The following is a 23,262-nucleotide window of genomic DNA, read 5'->3' as shown; positions in this document are numbered from 1 at the left end:
TTATTTCTTCTTATTTGAATACACGTCTATACCTATATATATATGTTAAGTTTATTGTAGGTCGCTTTTCTGTATTTCGGAAAATTGTAACGATGAGGATCAACGATTTAATGGATTTCTGACCAGGATTCAAACCTGGAACACCCGAGCAGAAAATCTGACATGCACTGTATGTGACAAATTTGTTTAACAATTTTCATTCATACGAAGATGGACCAACGGAAATATTACTACTGCTGCTGGTACTACTACTGCTAATAATAATAAGTATTATTATTGTTATTTTATTTGTTTAGGTGAAGGGAAAAATGGTACAAAAAGGGAAATTTTACGCCTTGGAAAGGGAAATTGTGCCCTCAGATTGTGGCAACACTGTCCCCAGGTCCTCAGCCGCCTCTTTACAGCATCCACGGATGGTGGCTTTACTCCTGGTGCCGTTATTTTTCGAGTAATGTCTTTGGAAGAAGGACGGGGATTAGCACAGGTAGCACGCAGAATGATCCGATCGTACACCCAACGGAAAAAGGAATAGTAGGCAGATTGTCCACCATCATTTTTATTCAGTCCGTTTTCCACAATTGGAGAATCGTGAATTGAAATCAAAACGTCAATAGGTAGAGGACAACATTTTCTTTACATCAACAGAAATTCATTCCTTAAAACAACACAAGATGTGGAATAAAGAGTAATGAAGATAGTGATGGACAATTTGCCTACTATTATCTTTGCCGTTGACTGTACAGGGAATCCGTCACACATGACTGCCTGGAATTGATCATCTGGACAACGCCTCCCTGTACCTTGGTCCACATATTACCGATCTTGAGATGCCAATCAGCCTCCCGAGCTGAAGGAAGAAATGCGAACGAACCCTCATTCGGTGATCGAGTGCATGGGCGCAGGTGCCAGGCTGAGATCGATGCTAAGGGCTTTGAAACTAAGTACTAGAGTGGGCTGATATCGGTGACTAGTTTGGTGATTGTTCCTCATAGCATTCATGCACTACGGTGATAAGAATAAAGTGTCATTTCTTTGATTGGTTGATAGAATCGAATAAAGATTTTTAATAATCTTGTAAATAGTCCGATCTGGTCTACAACCTGTTGATACGGATGTACCTACCTTGCTCCCCAACATATAGAAATTTCACTTGAATCTATGAAGTTTGAAAGAAGTTACTGCAGAGAAACGCGATGTTGATAAACATTTGCACCGCTCTGTACATGCTTACATACATTCGTGCATACACACAGTGCCGCAGGAAAAGGCATAAATTTTAGGAAGGGAGTTACAGTACCGTCTAAACCCTTACATCTAAAGTGTAACCCTTGTACCCCTCAAATAATTTGAAAAATACAAGAGGCTGTCGTTGAAATATTGTGCAAGCACATTTTACCATCTCCGTTATATTCATCGAGAAGAATTCAAACTACCATAGTGGCGTAGAGGCCGCGGGGATTGATCAGTAGAAAGTTGGGCCCAGGGGAAAATTATCCCTTTCCCCTAAGGGCCAGTACACCCTCTTCTGTCCCGCAGGGTATACAGCTTATGAGTTTAATGTCACCATTATTTTGGGGGATTTTGTGAAGTTCATTCTTCTTCCATATTGTGTGATGTACAGTGCTCGAAGTGGAAATTTCTAGCTGTGAGTATGCCTGCCCAAGTTTGGGAATAGAAGGGAGGATCCTTTTTTGGGCCGAAGGCGCATCCACCTCAAAGTCAAAAAGAGGAGTTTTACTAATATTTAAACAATTTCCCCAAACAGTTTTTCTTGCAATATCCGTGTACTATACGTAACCTTATTAAAAGAAACGTATCAAGCAAAATATACGAAGGACCATGATCAATATATTTGGTCGCGTGAAGCCTCCCACCATCCTCCAACAAAGAATCCTGGCTATGAAGTAAACGAAAATATTTCCAATTTCTTCTAACATTTACGTGTCCGAGATTCAGGCCATCCTGATGCAAAGGTAAAGGTAAATTCCCCGTGCATATGGCACCGTGCCATGAAGGCACATTTAGGGGATGTGTGGATAGGGCCCCACACGTTATCGATCTCGGCCATTTTGGAGCTGATGTGATCAGCACCACTCTCCGGCCGCCTTTACCCCATCCTGACGTATTTTCCAGAAACTAAAGGGTGACGCAAAAGCCATCATCCTATTTGAACTGACCTTTATTTTGACATCTTGTTGTTTATATCAGTAGTGTTATCTGTTAAATAGAAAATACTCACTAAATTTATTGTGTGCGAAAATGAATAAGTATACCCCACAAGAACGTGGAAAAAGTGACAATTTTGCGTGACACTTTTCCGGGCCGAGTAATATCCCATTTTGGTTATTTGCCATGGCCGGCCAGGTCCCCCGATTTGCCGCTCCAGATTTTTTCTTTGGGGATATTTAAAGTCATTGGTTTATGTGAATAAGCCAGAGACGTTACAGCAACTAAAGGACAATTTTCAGCATGAAATTGAAAACATTTCCCCGCAGATTTCCAACACCATGGAAAACGCCATAAAAAGAGCCCAAATTTGCATCAATTCGAATGGTGGTCATTTATTAGATGTTATCTTTAAAAATTGAGGACATGAAACTTACAAGTATCAATAAAAGTTTAACGCAAAAAACCTACTTTGTTTAATTTAAAACCCAAGCTAGACTAAGAAAATCAGGTGATGACTTTTGCGCCACCTTTTATTACACTGATATATACGTCGATAGCAAAAAATGTGAAGGCAGAGTATTTGCGGCAAAAGTTAATTTCTTCTACAACTCGAGGGGGGGGGGGCTAGCTAACTATCGTACGTCCGCCCCCCTCTGGCATCATCAATGGTAAGAACGTAAAATGTTCTCGATATTTTGTATCTCTAAGGGACTACCAATATATTACTTGGGGCACAGAAAACTAGTCTAGTCTCAATTAGCCTTTCAGTGCATAAAGTGGACTTAAAAACAAACTCATTCAGTGCCGTTTGTAATTCTTTTCGATGTGTATGTTCTTCAATGTGTGTTATGCATTCATATATGAGATGCAATTTACATCAACATGGTATTCAGCGTTATCCAATGTACTGGTACATGATACTCTGACACCTGATAAACTACCGACTATATTATTTCTGTAGCTTTTCAGTTAATGTATACATTAAGTGTATGTTTTTGTGTAATTTGATACTGGTGTACAGTCATAGACACTTCTGGGTTGTAGCGATTATTTTTTAACTTACAATGGAATTGTTACAACCTAGAAGTGTCCGTACATGACTTAAGAGCGAAGCACAGCACACATACATTAAGGAAGCATTCACTAAATATTCTACAATCATACAGGAAAAATGGTAAGCCTCCTGGGAGGATCGAACTCCCGACCTCTGGTTTACTAGACCATCGCTCTAACCACTGAGCTAAGGAGGCGATACAAGTCACATCCCTTAAATCTGCCTAAGAGTTACAAGTATCCAAAGCGGATCGCTGCAAGGAATCTGCGTACAATTGAGATGCATTTCATTTTCATGATGACATAAGCTACCATTGCACAACAGTAAGACATGCATAGATAGTGTTTCTTCCGCTACTGATACTTCTGTATATGTAATACTGAAACATATTTCTTTGCAACGAATAGGACATGGCAGTGTGGTTACACATTGATGAAAAACACATGCTCATTCACATTTAGTTCGTATCGTATCATAATGATATGAAGTAGGTACTATTATTTTAGGTGTTATAGTTATTCAATAATAACCAGAGAGAACATCTGGGAATTCTACTGCAAAGATGTAAGAGTCGCACATAAAAATTCGTTGTTTTAAATTGTGGCATAATAATAACGTGGCATTATTAGACTGCAGAAAAACACCAGTAACACGTAAACTTAAACAAAACAATCTAAAACACTTGTTAAGACTTGAACACTTCACAAACATGAACAAACTGGACAACAGATATCTGGATAATGGAGCACTGACGCGTCCAATGTCAAAGTCAGTGTACAGCTGTGGGTCTAAATGCCGGTTGATGCGTTCTCACTGCCCGGCGGCCAAGTTGACCGTGAGAATCAATGGAAACTTTCAAAGATATAGTTTAGTTTGTTAAAATATTTTGGAATACGTGAACGGATGATCGTAAAAAATACCCTAGAAACGGAACTTTCCTGACAGTTATGAGCGCCCTATTTCCGGGTTATTTCTGACTGGATAACAACGAGACGTAGTAAAATAGTTTAACTTTTCAGAAAAGAGAATGCAGCCTACTTCTGCAGTGAGGTGATACGTCCGTACACACACACTAATTTTTATTTCTTATTAGTTTTTCTTTCGAAAAGGTTGGTTTTCTTCTGGAAGTACTGCTGTTTTATATGACATGTCGAGTGTTTATAAAGGTTTAGGATGCGGAAGTTAGAGTAAGGTGGGGTAAGACTGAGCGGCGGGTAAGACTGCGCACCGGTTTTTCGAGGTGAAAATCACACACAGTTGGCACCACTGCCCCACCGTTACTTCGTCCAAGATGGTAGCTAGCTGTGGACAGTGGTGAAGATACGTTTGAAATTCGTTGTGCTGAGAGAGGTAAGTGAAAAGATTTTGAGGGTGTTTGCTATTTATTTTGGTACTACGTGTTTTGAGTACTACGTCACTGTGAATGTATACAATATTACGATATTGATGGATAGAAGAAGCTGTATTAATGCCGAGTCCACCTGCGTATTAGTTTCCATTGCTTTGTGCAATAGCTGGGCAGCATCACGTGATTTGTTCAGGAATTCAGCACTGGGCACGACTGCGCACGTGCGCAGTTTTACCCCACAAGTGTGTGGCTTGCAAGACCCAGCCATTAGATAGATCATTTTTTGGTCCACTGAAGTCGTTTTATTCATCTGAGTGTGATAAGTGGATGAGTAACCATCCGGGTCGCCCAATCACAGTTTTCCAAGTGGCATCCATTTTTACAAAGGCATATGGGAAGGCAGCTACAGTTGGGAATGCCATGAAGGGCTTTGAAGTGACTGGATTATGCCCTTTCAATCAAGACATCTTCACTGAGGACGAGTTTCTTCCCTCTACTGTGACAAATGTATCAGCTCCAACTCCAGGTGAGCAGTCTTCAACAAGTGGGGTTAACAATACTGGACCATTCACCAATGACGTGCCACAGCAGGCAAATGTGGCTCATGCATCAGCTGAAACTCCAGGTGAGCAGCCTTCAACAAGTGGGGTTAACAATACTGGACCATCCACCAATGACGTGCCACAGCAGGCAAATGTGGCTCATGCATCAGCTGAAACTCCAGGCGAGCAGCCTTCAACAAGTGGGGTTAACAATACTGGATCATACGGGCCAGTAGCGAAGCGTAGTCTTACGAAGGAGGCAAGCAATGTTTCAGTACAACAAAACATGTAGTACAACGACATGCCGAGGGGAAAGATTCAAGGTTTATAGCCTCATTTACTCAGTCGCTGGATTTGTCAAAATATCGTAATAAAGTGACTGTACTAAAAATAAACCATATGATCCGCAAACGTCACATTTACTTTTTAAAACAAATCCAGGTAACGTTATTCATATGATATTAAACGTTTTGCATATGCGAACTTTCCGCATACGACTAAAGGGAGACGGAATTTCTTACTTACTTATTAGTACCTTTATTTGTTCATTATTATTTAATATGGTCAAACGGTGACCAAACCGATTTAGATAAAAAAAAAAATGGGAATCATTTGTTTATTTTACGCTGCATGATGTAATTTAGTATTTTTGGGCACCCTAAAAACCGCATTGGAGTAACTTAAACACTAAATAAAAAGTTAAACACAAACAATAAAAAATTCATTTCAAAGCAAAGAAACACATGCATAGACGATGTACTCACCACAATAAATTTCAAACTCTTGGTCCATTGGATGCCACCCTTAGTGACGATATTCATACTCCATTCTTCTTTTCTTCTCTAGAAAATGTTTAAGCACACAATCGTAAAATTTAGTTTAATCCATTTTGAGTTCCTTTAATAGTTCCTTCTCAATGGACAAATGAGTAAGGGCTGACAACCTTTCCTGACCCATGCTGTTCCGGGCGAATGTCTTGATACGTTTCAGCGTTGAAAACGATCTTTCAACTGACGCTGTTGTGGCTGGTATAGTCAGTACTAGCAGACACAGTTTGTGGAGTTCGGGCATCACTTGTTGTAATTCGTTGTTTACAATGTACTTCAAGATGTCCTTTACACTCTTATTGCGGAAACAATCCCGAGAATAGGCAATACTGAGCTCGGTGTGCAACAAGGTTTTGTCAAAATGCTGGATGTACAGTTGCATAAGCGATGAGAAGGCAGTTTCTGGGAATGTAGCAGCATACATGCGAAATTTCCCGCTATCGAGCAATTCAACAAATCGTAGGGCCTCAAGGTTTTCAAAACGTGAAGACAGTTGGCTTATGATGTTGTCTATAACTTCACAATATATACGTTGGTACTGAGATTTTGTGTCGCCTACATTGTTCCTCTTCCTTCTCGGCTGTGGTACTCCTGCAATATCTATTGTCCTTGTATAAATTATGTCAAATTGTTCTCGTTTCTTGGTAATGTCACTTTTGACACTTTCAATTTCTTTGAGGCAAAATCCAATATCCATAGTTTTGTTTGCAGCACATTAAATAAATATCCCGTCAAGGAAAATATTTCCCCAAACGAGAAGAAAAAAGTTGGTTTCGAAACTATCCAGGAATGCCAAGAAACCACCCGCAGAAGAAATTGTTTCACTGTCCCAGTCTTGTGCATTGCCAATAATGTCCTCAAACATTTCAATTATCTTCACTCTATTTTCGGACGTTTTTTGTACAAGCCGTTCACTGTAGTTCCACCTGGTCTGAACCACTTCAGGTAACCTTGCTTTAACTATATCGTCGAGAGCAGCATTTCTTTTTGTCGAATGCGAAAAGAAAGAAGCAAGGCCACTTAGCGTCGAGAAAAACACTTTGCATTCACTAATGTTGCTCACTGTTTGAGAAAGTACTAAATTTAAGCAATGTGCAAAACAGTGAACAAATATTGCACTAGGGAAAATCTGTCTGACTCGTGCTTGTGTCCCCGAGAGATCCCCTGCCATTACGGCTGCCCCGTCGTATGTTTGACACACCAATTTTGATTCCCAGCCTAGTTTTCGAATTGTTTCAACAACGTGGGCAGCAATTACAGCTGCAGTTCGGTTCCTGCTGACATCCTCAAACCCCCAGAAACGCTCAACAATTTTTCCTGACTTCGTCACGTAACGAAACATCGTCGAAAGTTGCGATTTCCGTGATACGTTCGTGGATTCATCGATCATAATAGCTACGAACTTGGTTTCACTTACCTCGGCCTTAATTGCGTCCGTTATGACACCACTCGTGCTTTTAATAAGGTCATTCTGAATCTCACTTGACAAGCCAGTAAATGTTGTAGAATTCTCCAAATGACTTGCCAGCAAAGTATCAAATTCTGCCAACATATTTACAAGTTCTACATAATTTCCACGGTTCAATGATGCCTCACTTTCATTGTGTCCCCGGAATGATAATTCTTGACTACCAAGAAAGGTTGTTACACTTGCAAGACGCTTTAAAATATCGCGATTTTGACGAACAACTTTGTTATGGCGCTCGATTGTTACTAGTCTGTGGTGATCCAGAGCAAAATCCACACGAGATTTTCCGAATTCCTTCAGAGTTAAAAATGCCCTTATGTGAGATTCTGCTTTTTCATGTCTCTGTAATGCATTGTGCACGTTATTCAGATCACAGTATCCCTCACTTGACCACACGGAGTTCGTCTTGTGCACGGCGAACAATACGCATGGCCAACAGTACAACCTACTGCGTGCTTCACAACCTGCTAGCCAAATAAACTTGTGGTACAAATTGCTTTGGAAATGTCGCACAAAGCCCCTTGGGCTAACTTGTTTTAAGTCCGGTAAATGCGGTGTTGGTCGACCCCCTTCCACGATTTTCATTTTAACACTTATCTCTCTCGAGCTTAACGAAGCAATTTTCAATTGCTCAATAATACACCCGCACTTCACATCAACCGTTCCTAAATACGCTTTCATTCCGATAAATTCACAGCACAAAACACGAAGCAACAAACACTCACACTATCCCACGCGCTTTCCACAACTGCAAATGCAAGCATCCACACAAGATCACTTTGAAAATCTCTGAAACAACAGAAAGTGATACCAACCTATTTCCTTAATTTTATCCGTCACAAAGGAAAGATATATCAGTTTGGAGATAAAAATTACGCGGAGGAATCAGAATCATTTCAGCAGAACGAGTATGTACATTAATATTTAAGTAATAAAGTGTCATTCAATGGCGTGCCCGGGGCGAAGGGGGCGGGGGGTGGATGGTAGACATAACCCCCTTTTGGCCCAGTATATCTAAGAAAAAACGTCAAAGGAAGGAAAAGATGACAAAATGGGGACCGTAAAAAGACCCTGGGAACACCACTTGCGTCATAATAATAGAACTTAAAACATATTCGGGCCTCCCCGATGGCGCAGTGGTAGTGTCGTCGCCTTTTAATCAAGGAGTTCCGGGTTCGATACCCGGTGGAGGCACAAGTGTTTCAGATCCCATTTTAAACTGTAGGTCCAGTCCCGATTAGCCTTACTGTGCATAAAGTGGACTTAAAACAACAAATCAATCAATCAATCATTAAAACATATTCTTGTGCTCATAATATGCAGAATGTATACGATTTACTTCTATGCCATGTACAAATATCAGTAGATAGTTCTTTCTCAGATAGCTTTATTTTCACCCCAAGTTTTATTCAAAAGCAGTCAATTTATTGATTGTAAAATTTGTGAAAGACCTCACTTGAATTACTGCGTAAATAATTTGGCAGTTGCAAACACTGGTAGCGGTCAACACTTCTGGCGTAATTTGAGCTGGACCGACCAGGAAGCAGGGTGCAGGACCAAGGTCCGTCCAATCTTCCCTCCCTCCCTGAGAAAATTCTTCACGGGGGTGCAGAAATTCCACTGCCCCAACTCCCAATGTCAACTTTTTTTACGAATTTTACATTTCGCGAAATCTAAAATAATTTGTAATATAATATGATATATATGGAATTTAGAACAGTGATAATAACTTCTATTAGTTATTTTATGACTAACAATTATTATTATTATATTTGGGATCTTGTTTACGTGTTCATGAAGACAAATATTCGTTACTAGTTTTTGCTGGCAACGTACCCATAGATGAATCCTTCTGCTTTCGGTTGAACTCGGCTATTTTCGGGAATCACGCAAGCTCGGAAAGCACAGCTTTTTGTAGAAGCTTTGTGGACGGGTTCCACCAGAATTTCACACTTCGCCATGTGACTCCTTCGGAGGCCTTATTTTCCCGCAGAACGGCTGCAAGCATTGAGGCTGGTGCTTGCTACAGAGCTGCTGGGGGAGTTAGCGGCCGCATTTTTTCGCGAAATCGAGTGCGATGGAAACTAAATACGGTTAGAACATTAAGTACATTAAATGATATTCGAATTATGCAAGCAGTGCTTGCATTGCTTGTACTATATCTTCGCCTCTGATACGGGCACATTTCCGTTAACCAGATTCACCACTTCCACGTGCAGAGCATATTCAGCACCGCCGACGAAAGGGAAGGCAGTCTCAGGCGTTAACTGGATCTCCATTCAAAGTCAACTTGGAAGCTTCGTTGGCTGAGAAGAGTAAGAAGAAAGTTCAGGGGAAACAGAAACGGAACCTCGTTGTTGAAGAAGATGTAGCAAGCAGAAAACGCCAGAAGAAAGAGTACAATTGCCCAGGTTGTAATGAGGAGTACAGCGATCCTCCAGTAGAGGATTGGATCCAGTGTTCCACATGTGACGAGTGGTGGCATGAAAATTGCACCTCGTATGAAACAGGAACCTTTATTTGTGATTTGTGTTGCGATTCCTAACCCAAGTGCAGGACGGGATTCACTATGCCTACTGTTAGAATGCCACGAGAAATGTATCCCATATGATAGAATAACGTTTTTAGGTGATTTGTGTTTCTTTTTATACAAATGTGACTCTGTGTAGAAAGTGCGCATTCTTACCTGAACTTGATCGCAGTCTTACCCCGCGGTGCGGGTAAGACTACGCATTTGCATGGTCACGGTTTTGTAATTGTTTCATGCAGAAATATTATTCATTCAGCTTTCGGAAATTTACTGTGAGTTAGCAAAGGATAGTGCAATGTGTATTGCTTTTTTCATGTGTGTCAGTAGTTTCATAGCTTGAATATAAAATTATGAACTCAAACTGCGCAGTCTTGCCCCACCTTACTCTATATTATGTGATTATAAAGGAGGCAGCTTAAATGTGTTCCGTAATGTATGAATATCAACTACGAAACTTTGCTTTCGCTTTTTATCTATTTGTAATTAGGTATTTTGCTCTTAAGCATTTTAACTTACGTTTATGTGCGTACGTATTACATGTTTACCCCTCGGTACCCTTGAATGTAGCTCGAACGTAAGACTAGGCTGCAATGTTTGCCATTCATATTTCTTCTAGTGTCTTTAACAAATAGGTAGCGTAATGGCTTAAAAAACATAAGGGCGAAGTAAACAACATAATATAATATGGATGTCGATAATTCATCCAGGCACCCCGACACTCCTTAAATATCATCAACATCACTCTAAAATTTTCCACATGGGATAATTTATGGCCATCTTGGCTCTAAATTTACCCTTACACCCCTAAATACGAATTCACACCCTCTACAAGCCGCGCTCCCCCCCCCCCCCCCCGAGACGGAAAAATGCCAGTACTAAACACCATTATTAAATTTCCTGATTGTACATGGAAGAAAATAAAATCATAACTGCCCCCTGAGAGAATCGAACTCCCGACCCCTGGTTTACAAGACCAGTGCTCTAACCACTGAGCTAAGGAGCCAATACAGCTTGTATGTGCTTAAGAACCTATAAAACTGATTGCTGCGGAAAATGTTCGTACAATTGACGTGCATGTCAATTTCATGATGATATACCATTCCACAACAGTAAGACGTGCCTATTCAGTGTCTTTTACCCCTACCGATGCTTCTGTAGATGTAATACTGTAATGCACATATTATGTTTCAGTACTATCGCACGACAAGAATGCCTGCAGAGATACTGTCGTTTTCTCGCGAATATTGCTGCTTCTTGAAGAAGTAATACCGAAATAATGTTTCACTTGCGGGGCTGTTGCGCAACGGATTATTATTAATGTTTCACTTGCGACGCATAGAACATAATGGTATGGTAACCTCGTTGTTAGGAGTGTGCCACAGCCAGGGTGGATAAAAATCATGATTTTTATTTAAAAAAAATCATTTTTGATAATTTTTTTAATCGATTTTCTTGATTTTTAAGAAAACAGCTTAAAATAACTTGTATGGTAAAAAACCGCCAAAACCGCCATCATCATGAAATCGAAATGCACGTCAATCGTACGCACATTTTCCGCAGCGATCGGCTTTATACGTTCTTAAGCACATTTAAGCAACACTGCTTGTATCGCCTCCTTAGCTCAGAGGTTAGAGCACTGGTCTCGTAAACCAGGGGTCGGGAGTTCGATCCTCCCAGGGGGCTGACCATTTTTACTGTATGATTGTACAATATTTATTGAATGCTTCCTTAAATAGTATGTGTGCTGTACTTTGCTCTTAAGTCTGTAAGTCATGTACAGTTATGGAATAAAGAACTTTCCAATTAGAGCATTTATACCAGTAGTCTTATGGGGGAGTATTTCTTTCCATGACTGTACACAAGTATAATATTACACAGAAACATATGACTTAATGTATACTTTATCTGGTAAGCTACAGAAATAATATACTCGGTAGTTTTTCAGGTGTCAGAGTATCATCTATTATTTGTAAATAGCTGAGCACTCAGTTGATGTAAATTGCATCTCATTGAATTGTAGTTTTAAGTCCACTTTATGCACAGAAAGGCTAATCGGAACTGGACATACAGTTTAAAATGTAATCCGAACCATGTGCCTCCGCCGGGTATCGAACCCGGGACACCTTGATTACAAGGCGACGACGATACCACTGTAAATATCTATCTATCCATATATAAAACGAGGAGAGTGACACGTGAATGACGGAACATCTTAAAATACATCTGCTGATGTTCCTCACAACTTACTCATTAACATCAGTGGCTTTTTTCTTGAGAATATTAACGGTGTGTTTTATCACACAACAATTTTCAATTTTAGCACTTGTTGTAAATATCGAAACTTAGCAGCAACTAAACAATCTCAATTTCAAGTAGTCTCGAGTAAGAGTCACGTTCTCTGAAGGAGTAATAGTTTCAATACATATTTTCTTATTGGCACGCAAACAATAACAAAGTTTCAGTCTGCAATTGGTGTGACGAGAATAAAATACATTATGTAGCACCCATGTGGTAAGAAAAAATGTTTTGTAGATACGGAGATTCGAACCTATGATTTCAGCTTACAAAGCTGGACTTTAACCGACATGACCACAAGCCACGATGAAGAAACCAAGCTATTCGAGTAATTTATCCATAAGATTGCATTTTTTCCCAGGGACATCGGAGTGGGGGGGTAGGAGTGGGGGGTAGGAGTGGGGGGGTAGGAGTGGGGGGGGGGGTAGGTTTTCAAATCTATCAACCAGTTTTTACAATGTCGTCACCATATATATATATATGGTTATAACATAACCCACAGCGCTACAGCCCTTTGAAGGGCCTTGGCTTACCTACCGACTGCTGGTCTCCCTCCCACACTGTTCCTCCGTCACCTGTTATAGCGTGGAGGTCTCAGACCAGTAGTGGGGTAACGGATGATCAGCCCGACGAACCCCCAGCCGACTACGGAGGAGGACTATATATATATATATATATATATATATATATATATATATATATATATATATACAGGGTGTTTCTAAAGGTCGTTTACAACGCTTGGGAGGTGATTCCTCACACGAAAACAAGCAAAAAGTCTAAGTTCCATTTTTACGACTGAGGCTTCGTTTCCGAGATAGGAGCCTCGCAAAAGGTGACAAAGTGAACGTCACACCTAACTGGGACGAATACTATCACAGATAGAGAGGCGGTTCCAAGGGAATCATAAAGGAATCGTATGTGCTCAGTCCGGAAGTCACTATGAAAAGTTCACTGCACGCATGCGCAATGGAGTCCTCAAAGGAATTGGGGATTTCCAGCAACAACAATGCATGGAAAAGGTATGTAACGCAGCAAGAAGGACCGTGACAATGAGAAATGCGTTCAAGACAACACATCCCGACCTCAAACATCAAAACATGACCACCGAACACAAAATCCGAAAAGTTGAGCACGGTTGCATACCCCAGTTACACGCGAGGAATGAACGAATCATGTCATGTGGCATACGAGAGACAGGAGGAGGGAAAGAAAAACACAATATCAGATGATTGCGACAACGTGTATTTTTACACGCGACAACTACGTAATATCCCCCCCCCCCACACACACACAACAAACAACAAATGCTACAATATCTTACGCACAGACAGTCCGTGTCACTGTACACCAACTGAAGATGTCACTTTCACCACACAAAGGGGGTGGGGAGCAATACCAAAAGTGTTCGCACGCGATCATTGTGACGTAAAAGAGACCAGTTTTGGAAGCGCTGCACAGGCAAGTCTGGCTCTCGTAGTCTACGTTTGACCTTCATGACTGCTGTTCCCGCGAGAGGAGCTCGAAGGGTTGGTTCTCTCCGGCAGTCGTCCCAATCGTGTTGCAGGTGCTGGGATATGATCAGCAGTTCGCTCTAGGTTGTCATACGCATTGAAGAGTACTAGTATGTTGCATTGAAAGAAGTTGACGTGGTGGAGTGGGCAAGTCAAGTATCGCAACAATTGGTCTGTGGTGTTCGTACGGTGATACGGCCAATTTGTGCAGTGTGCCAGTGTTAAACAAAAACAATACTTTGCAGTTCCAGCTCCCTATTACACAGATGGCTGCGTATACGACCCAGCAGCTAGCAGACATGCATCTCATGTATGGGGAGGCACGTGGTAATAGCCGTGAGGCAAGGCGTCTTTATGGAGAACGCTTTCCACATAGACGTTTACCGTCTCACACCTTCTTTCAGGTAGTGGACAGTCGACTGCGTGAAACAGGGTCAGTGTTACCACCGCGACAAGAAGTTGGAAGACCCCGAAGTGTACGCACACATCAGTTTGCAGAAGATGTGTTAACAGCGGTCGCAGAACATCCTGGCACCAGTACGCGAGTGCTCGCTCGGGCACGAAACACGTCTCATGTGAATGTTTGACGAGTGTTGTCAGATGAAGGAATGCACCCTTTTAAACTGCAGAAAGTACAAGAACTGTTACCTCGTGACTTTCGCCCTCGTATGGAGTTTTGCCAATGGTTGTTGCATCAGCTGGACACAAACCCTCACTTCGGGGCAAACGTATTGTGGACAGATGAAGCCATTTTCACCAGGATGGATGTCTTCAATAGTAGAAACAGTCATGTATGGGACTTTGACAACCCACATGCACTTTTTGTGGCCCATCACCAGCACAGGTTTTCAGTGAATGTGTGGTGCGGGATAGTACATGATCATTTAATTGGACCATACATTCTCCCTGTTCGCCTGAATGGTCGCACGTATCATGCATTTCTTAGTGAGGTTCTGCCTGAACTGTTGGAGACCGTACCTTTGGCACTGCGGCAAGAAATGTGGTACCAACACGATGGTGCACCAGCTCATTTCGATCGTAATGTACGACATTTCCTGCATGACGTGTTTCGCAATAGGTTCATATTGGTAGGGATGAGCCTGTGCCTTGGCCACCGAGGTCGCCAGATCTCAACCCTCTCGATTTTTTCTTCTGGGGAGAAATGAAAACCCTCGTATACGACACACCTGTCACATCAGCTGAGGACCTCGTTGCTCGCATCAACGTCGCCGCCGCGACGGTAGCAGATACACCTGGCTTGTTTGCTCGTACTCGACAATCCTTGATTCGTCGCTGTCATCTCTGCGTAGAAGTAAACGGCAGACATTTTGAAAACCGTCTGTGATTATTGCCCTCGGCAAATACCAGTGAGAACACTTTTGGTATTGCTCCCCACCCCCTTTGTGTGGTGAAAGTGACATCTTCAGTTGGTGTACAGTGACACGGACTGTCTGTGCGTAAGATATTGTAGCATTTGTTGTTTGTTGTGTGTGTGTGTGGGGGGGATATTACGCAGTTGTCGCGTGTAAAAATACACGTTGTCGCAATCATCTGATATTGTGTTTTTCTTTCCCTCCTCCTGTCTCTCGTATGCCACATGACATGATTCGTTCATTCCTCGCGTGTAACTGGGGTATGCAACCGTGCTCAACTTTTCGGATTTTGTGTTCGGTGGTCATGTTTTGATGTTTGAGGTCGGGATGTGTTGTCTTGAACGCATTTCTCATTGTCACGGTCCTTCTTGCTGCGTTACATACCTTTTCCATGCATTGTTGTTGCTGGAAATCCCCAATTCCTTTGAGGACTCCATTGCGCATGCGTGCAGTGAACTTTTCATAGTGACTTCCGGACTGAGCACATACGATTCCTTTATGATTCCCTTGGAACCGCCTCTCTATCTGTGATAGTATTCGTCCCAGTTAGGTGTGACGTTCACTTTGTCACCTTTTGCGAGGCTCCAATCTCGGAAACGAAGCCTCAGTCGTAAAAATGGAACTTAGACTTTTTGCTTGTTTTCGTGTGAGGAATCACCTCCCAAGCGTTGTAAACGACCCTTAGAAACACCCTGTGTATATATATATATATATATATATATATATATAACATAACCCACAGCTCTACAGCACCTTGGAGGGCCTTGGCTTACCTACCGACTGCTGGTCTCCCTCCCACACTGTTCCTCCGTCACCTGTTATAGCGTGGAGGTCTTAGACCAGTAGTGGGGTGACGGGTGATCAGCCCGACGAACCCCCAGCCGTTGTTGTAGGTCTTCTCGACCGGGTTACGCTCACTCACTCGGAGATTCCCAATTTCCTCACGATGGTGGGTTGCCACCGGCCCTATACGTAGGCCGAATAAATTCCGACCACAGCCGGATTCGAACCTACGCCGTCCCGCAGCGAACGATATATATATATATATATATATATATATATATATATATATATATATACAGTCGAAAAGTTGCAGGCAGACTGAACCACTCGGCCAGAGGGTCCGGCTTATTGTAGGAGAGTACATACAGTAATTTATGTATAGAGTACTGTACTGTATTTTCATTTTTGTACTGTAATAAATTTTTGTAGTACAGTAACTGGAACGAGGATATTTCATTCATCAAGCACATACAGCAATTTAAAACAAAAAACTTACGGATTTGAAATGTTTAAAAAAAAACGGTTTGTGCGACTATCGGCTATAACAACCGTAAATTGGCGGTCCCTTCCGAGTCGTTATAACCGATTTTGACTGTATATATATATATATATATATATATATATATATATATATATATATATACTTGTATATATATATAGTAATTATTATTAAATAGCTTATTTTATTTTATGGTTATATATATTACATATGTCCTCCTCCGTAGCCGAGCGGGTTAAGGCGTTCACTCGTCTTGAGATCGTTCGCTGCGGGACGGCGTAGGTTCGAATCCGGCTCTGGTCGGAATTTATTCGGCCTACGTATAGAGTCGGTGGCAACCTACCATCGTGAGGAAATTGGGAAGCTCCGAATGAGTGAGCGGTAACCTGGTCGAGAAGACCTACAACGGCTGGGGGTTCGTCGGGCTGATCACCCGTCACCCCACTACTGGTCAGTAGTAATGGCAGCACTATGTTCCTACGCGTCAGCAAAAATTTGATGCGCCTGGTGTTATGTTACATCCGGTGGTAGCGGGCCACGAGCGATTTTATTGTTGAGTCAGCAGAACGTGACTGTTGACATTGAAGACATCGGAAGCGGTGGGTGGGAGGGGGGTCAATGGATTTGTCACGTTGTTTTTTGATGTATGCTAACCTAACACGTGCGTAATGTTTGTGTGTGTGTGGAGGAAATGCGCGCGCAACCATTGCGTATGATTCAAAGACATGAAGAAATGATTTAAAGATGGCGCCGAAGGTGCTTTACCCCGAAAGCTTAGCGGCTAAGGTTATTGCTCTGTAAAACAAGAGGCATCGAGGGTTCGATTCCTGGTAGAGTCAATATTGATTGATTGATAGATTGAGTTAGTTTTTTAAGTCCGTTTTATGCACGGCAAAACTAATCAGGATTGGAGCTACAGTTGAAAAGTGGTGATTCGGACCACTATGTGCCTCCACCGAGTATCGAATCTGGGACCCCTTGATTACAAGTCGACGATGTCAATATTGAATGGTCTCGATTAGCCTGGGTGTAAATAAGGCAACAAAATGTTTGAGTTCGAAAATCGAGTTGGGTTAGTGGTTAATGTTGTCATCTAGCAATGAAGAGGTCGCGGGTTCGATTCTCTAGGTAGTTAAATTAGGCCAATTGTTTAGTCCCGCCATTATAGGTCCCCGATTAGTCCATCTGTGCATAAATAGTGTTTGAATAAAATCAATATGGCGGCCTTTGGTTAGTGGTTATTGTTGTCGCCTGGTAATGAAGAGGTCGCGGGTTCGATTCTCTAGGTAGTTAAATGAGGCCAATTGCTTTGTCCCGCCATTATAGGTCCCGATTAGTCCATCTGTGCATAAATAGTATTTGAATAAAATCAATATGGCGGCTGTGTTTTGTGTTTAGCGGCGGCGGCGGCGGCGACCGGGGCGCGGCGCGGCGCGGGGCGGGGCGGCGCGGCGCGGGGCGGGGCGGAGCGGGGCGGCGCGGCGCGGGGCGGCGCGGGGCGGCGCGGCGCGGGTGGTGTTTTTTATTCCGCGAGATGTTTTAACCAAGTGGTTGAGGGTTCGATTCCCAATGTTAATGAAAATTGGATATTCAATTGTATTTGTTTAAAAGTTCCGATTAGCTTTTTTGTGCACAAAGAGAAAATGAACTAATTGGAAATAGGATGTTTATGCTGTAATGAAAAGGTCCCGGGTTCGATTCACAATGTCAAATTGGCTGATAATGATGTTGTTTTTAAAATAAAATAAAAAAAAGAAGTGTGTTGAGTCCCCATTAGTATTTATGCAGGAACAGATATTAAAAATCAAAACAAAATGGCTGTGACTGGTGTTTAGTATTCGAAAGGTTCCAGGTTCGAGTTCCTAGTTATAATTTTTTTTTTTAGTTTACAGAATTAGTTCCCATTTATTGCGTTTTGGCGAACACGTCCTCCCCCCTTTGTGGCATTTGGACATGTTGAATATATACATAGAAATTGTTGTCAAAGTGCCTAATAATGATTTTCTGTTTAAATAAAAAAAGAAGTGTGTTATCAGTCCCGATTAGCACGAACAGATATTCAAAAAGCAAAACAAAATAGCTCATATTGTTGTTTAGTATTCAAAAGGTTTTGGGTTCCAATGCTGGCAAATTTGCAGAATAACATTGATTTGTTTAAAAAGTGAGTTACTATCCCCGATTATTTTTGATACACAAATAGAAAATGCGTAACCAAGGGGCTAATGTTGGCGTTTTTTAACGCAGTCCCGATTAACCGTAATGCATAAAGCTGTTTCAACGAATATCGAACCTGGAACCTTTTGATTACAATGCAAAGACTTTTCCACTAATGTATGCTATGTTTTAAAACCAAAAATAAATAATAGTATCGATTTTTTTAAAAAATGCGTTACCAGTCTCGATTAGCCATTATGCACAAACAGATGTGTTTTGAAACCAAAGGGGGGTCGAGGGTTCGATTACAACTGGGGTATGTGTGTTGAGGAAACTAAAGGTCAACAGGCATGGAAAGTTTTATTCGCCATCTCAAAATAAGTTTTTGGGCTTGGTACAGGTAACTTTTTGTAGAAAGCCCCACAACGACATCAACGTGGCTACCATCTGTGGGGGCCTCTTTTTTTTTTAAGTTGGAGAGGGGCACAAAGCCGTTTGTACCATACAACGTTGCACCGAAGAACCAACTTGTCAACTAGTCACTCACTCCATCATTAAAGTGCACAACATAATATCAGATTTGCACTGATAATAAGCAAAAAATTATAGCGGCTGCATAATTATATTTCAATGACAGCAAATGGTTTCAAATGAATGGTTTTCACTTTTATTTTTTACTAAGTAACAGATTTGGTAATGAAAAGCTTTAACATTTGCATATAATATGAGATTTGTTTTGGTATCCAGTTTGTATGTTGACCAAATCACAGATATACTATTACTAAGGATAGCATTAACTTAATCTAATAAAAATATATTCCACTGCATTACAAAATTAACTCATTCTGTTTTCTGTTGTTTGAATCCATATGGTAAAGTCTCGAAACTTGATGCACATCTTTTTCTTTTGGTATATACCACCTGAAAAACCCTTATTTCCGGCTTACTAACAACGGAATGTGTTTTTGTGCGTACGATTTTGTTCGAGTTGAGTAAAGTTAAAGAGGAGGTGTTGTTGAGAATAGCATTGGTGAGTGATTCGAAATTGATTGTGCTGCTGTTTTTATGGTTTAGACATATGCCTTTCACCTTGCAAACAGTAGTAACATTAGTATTGTCTGGATTTACTACCTCAAATGCATAACTTTTCGGCCCACTGGATGAAAATGCTCTGATATAAGCATTTTTCCCATAGAGTTCTAGTTCATTTGTTAACTCCCCTAGATAGTCTCCAACAGGCAGATCAACATCACCTGGCCTTTGAATATAAATAACACTATCGGTATCATAGTACAATACATTTTCGCCTAATGTATCCAAATATTCATAAAGCTCTAATCGTGCATGTGTTGTAGTGTATGCTGCAATAACTACATTTACAGTCGATAATGGAAGTGCAGATTCTTCGAGATATTGCCAGTGAACAATCAACATATCTTGATTTATAGGTATAACTTGATGTACTTCAACATTGGGATTTTCTAGTTTATCGAAAAAATCCTTAGGATTGTTGATAATACTAACTTGACCAGGGTTTTCTCTCTGTCCAAATTTACCCCAAAATGAATTCAGCATAAGTTTTGCTAAGCTTCGTAATCCAGGATTAGCACATATTCTGTTTTCATCCAACAACACACCCTCCTTTTCAAGATAGTCAGCTATGTATTTTTTTTTGGATTCTTCATCAATACACCACAATGGCCAGCCGCTTGCTTCAACTTTTGCTTTGAGAAATGTGTTGATGTACTCTGCAAAAACACCACCTGATTTTTTTGCAGAATCATATTGTTCAACATTATATTCCCATACCTCATGTAATTCTAAAATTTTGTATTTCTTTTGAACTGCCTTCTGAACTTCATCCACAACCCAGGTTCCAGTTATAGCTCTTTCCCTAGCAGTATGGTTACATTCCGCCTGGTTTATTTCATCGGCACAAGTTCTACATAGAGGGAAAGTTAATTTTGAATTGGTTCGATATGGTAACACAGGATGGTACAGATCTCTCGGTGGAAGTATTGTTGCTTTGACAAGTCCTTCAAAAGAATAAATATCGGGGCATTCTTCCCCCACATAAATTTTCACCGGATGGTCAACTGGAAACTTTTTAACTTTGCAACAATAAGGGTACAGGCTACATACATCCTTATATTGAATTGTTTCATTTTCTTTCACAGTGTAATGTAGTTTGGTAGCATTAGTTCTACCACCATAAAACGCCTCCCGGGGAATTATGGGGGCTTTAATTGATAACGGATGTTTTTCAACATAATGTTTCATGGTTTTGTTATTTCTCAACTGCTGGTGAAATTCGCACCCCCACATCTCATGGACAATGTAGTTAAGTGCTTTTAATCTGGTAATTTTATTTTCTGTTCTTTCATACCGAAAAGACAATGTATCATATGGGTCATCATGAAGAGGTTCTGTACGTGAAGTAGGGAAACATTTGACACAACCATGTGTTCTGCATCCTTGATATTCAAATACATGCTCTTGCCCCTTTTGATCTTTAAAATATCCATCTACTTTCAAATTTCCTCCAACTTTTACTTCTGGTCCTCTGGCTGCATGTTGGATTTCGATTTTATGTTTTTTTTCCTCCCATACCAACCATTGAATAGCCTCTATAGACTGAATATCACACCATCTGTATCCGTTTTTAGGAATAATTCCTATATGTTCTGCTTTCAAAAATCTTTTACGGAATACTTTATTACAAGCTGAAGCGATGGTGATGGCTTCCAATAATGGGTTCACTGTTGTTTCTTTTTCAAAAGTGGTCATGAATTTCAAACAGGCAGCACGTAGTACATTAACATCTTCTACACAGTATTTTCTCAACTACTTCTGCATATCGAAAACTACCCCTGTTTTCTGTTGCTCACTATGCCATTCCAAAAAACTGGTTCTCTGATTCTCCATCATAGAATCAACAGCGTAAAATTCAGTACCAGGGATACATCCGACATATTCTTTATTTTTCAAAGTATTAAAAAAATGAGGAAAATACCCTTTGGACATTGGGAGATCAAATGCTTTCGGTAATTTGTTGAGCGCCATTGGAATAAAGTTGAGAGAATCTATGAAATGGATATTGTGCATCTTCAAAGATAATATTTTGGCTCCATTCATGATCACAGACGGTGTCCATTTCATTTTTTCGATCATAGTTTGCAGTACAAAGTGCGAATCATACCCTCTACTATTGTGTGCAATACACACAATATTGTTAATTTTGGTGCGGTGAGCTGAAACAAATTGCAGAAAATCGTAAACAGGTTCTGTACTATCAAAAATGTGCTGTCTTTTTCCGCATACACTGCATCATTGAGACATATCTTTGTTCTCAATGCAATTATAGCATACATTTTGGCACACCAAAAGATTTGGAATATGCAGAAATTTGTTTTCAGTGCCTTCTAGTTTTGTGTCCTGCCTCGATTCAATATCGTAGAAAACAAGCATTGCTTTTTTTGATATAAGAGAAGATATTTGTTTGCCATAAATTTTTTGGATGTGACATAGATGTTCAGATGGTACCATATTTTTACAGCTGACACAGAATTTCTCTCCACATATATGAGGATTTCTGTTTGTACGGATAGCATACGCTTTCAGGCATTTTTCACAACATTTTACTGTCTGACAAAGAGAGTTTTTTCTATTGTAACATGTTTTATGATTATTGTAACATTTTTGACCATAGAAAAATCTGTTACAATCAGTGCACTTTATTTTGGTTTCTGAAACAGTACATTTGGGCTTTTCTTGGCATTGTGAACAAACAGCTGTACAGGATCCTAGATGTCTAGAAACATGATCATATTTTTTATGGCAAGTTTCACAATAGAAATTAGCGGAGAATGCAGCTGTAAGAGATGTTATAACATTAAAATGGTTGTTTATGTACACCAAATTTAAAGTTTCGCGCCTAGGTAATAAAGGACCTTCATATATCACATCACTCCCGGAAAATCCATTATATACGGTAATCTTGAAATCAGATAAATAGTCCTGAAATTTTTGAATTTCGGTAGTTCCTCCACCACCATTCAAATTTTCCCCAGCTTCTCTGCACAGTTTATCCACTTCTTCTTCCATAACACATTTATGTTGTCTAACATATTGATAACGTTTTTTAGGTTCATTTTTGTAAACATTAATACCTCTTGCCACAACCAACGCATAAGCCAAACACCTGCTATCGGAATTTTTAATAGTTATAATTCCTTTTTTTAGTTTACAGAATTGTTCCCCATTCATTGCATTTTGGCGAACACGTCCTCCCCCTCGTGGCATTTGGACATGATGGAGATATACATAGAAATTGTTGTCAGAAAAAAATGTTGTATTGCTCTGCAATACTTTTTCCAATGCTGCCCACAATATCTCCATATTTACCGCCTGTGCTTCCCGAAAAGATAACCAAAAAGGGCGATCAGGGTGATCTTCATTTCTGATAGTAATACCAACTTGGTCATGCTCGGCCACATCACGTAGAACATATTGGACCAGTTCTTGCAATCCCTCCTGAACCCATATCACCGGATTCTCATTGTGTGGTGCCCCCCGCAACCGAGCACGCACCATTCGTCCTTCCATATTGAATCTTTGGTAACGCCTTTTTGTCTCTTCTATAACTTCAACATGATGTAACACTGCATCATCGCCACCGCCTACCTGTCTGCACACTTCCGCTTCCT

At 40.7% G+C, this 23,262-nt stretch overlaps 3 non-coding genes across 3 annotated transcripts; 1 reads left to right on the top strand and 2 right to left on the bottom strand.

Moving 5' to 3' along the window:
• Nucleotides 1-3,346: 3,346 nt before the first annotated feature.
• Nucleotides 3,347-3,419, bottom strand: TRNAT-AGU (transfer RNA threonine (anticodon AGU)). The gene has a single exon. It is a non-coding gene; the product is annotated as a tRNA-Thr (tRNA).
• Nucleotides 3,420-10,868: 7,449 nt separating this feature from the next.
• On the bottom strand, nucleotides 10,869-10,941 carry TRNAT-UGU (transfer RNA threonine (anticodon UGU)). Its single transcript has one exon. It is a non-coding gene; the product is annotated as a tRNA-Thr (tRNA).
• A 607-nt stretch (nucleotides 10,942-11,548) lies between these two features.
• On the top strand, nucleotides 11,549-11,621 carry TRNAT-CGU (transfer RNA threonine (anticodon CGU)). The gene has a single exon. It is a non-coding gene; the product is annotated as a tRNA-Thr (tRNA).
• Nucleotides 11,622-23,262: the final 11,641 nt, after the last annotated feature.

This window comes from Lepisma saccharinum, chromosome 2, assembly GCF_977018435.1.
Source record: "Lepisma saccharinum chromosome 2, izLepSacc3.1, whole genome shotgun sequence".
Lineage (NCBI taxonomy): Eukaryota > Metazoa > Arthropoda > Insecta > Zygentoma > Lepismatidae > Lepisma > Lepisma saccharinum.
Note: the sequence above shows the minus strand (reverse complement) of the source record. Positions and strands in the feature narration are given on the sequence as shown.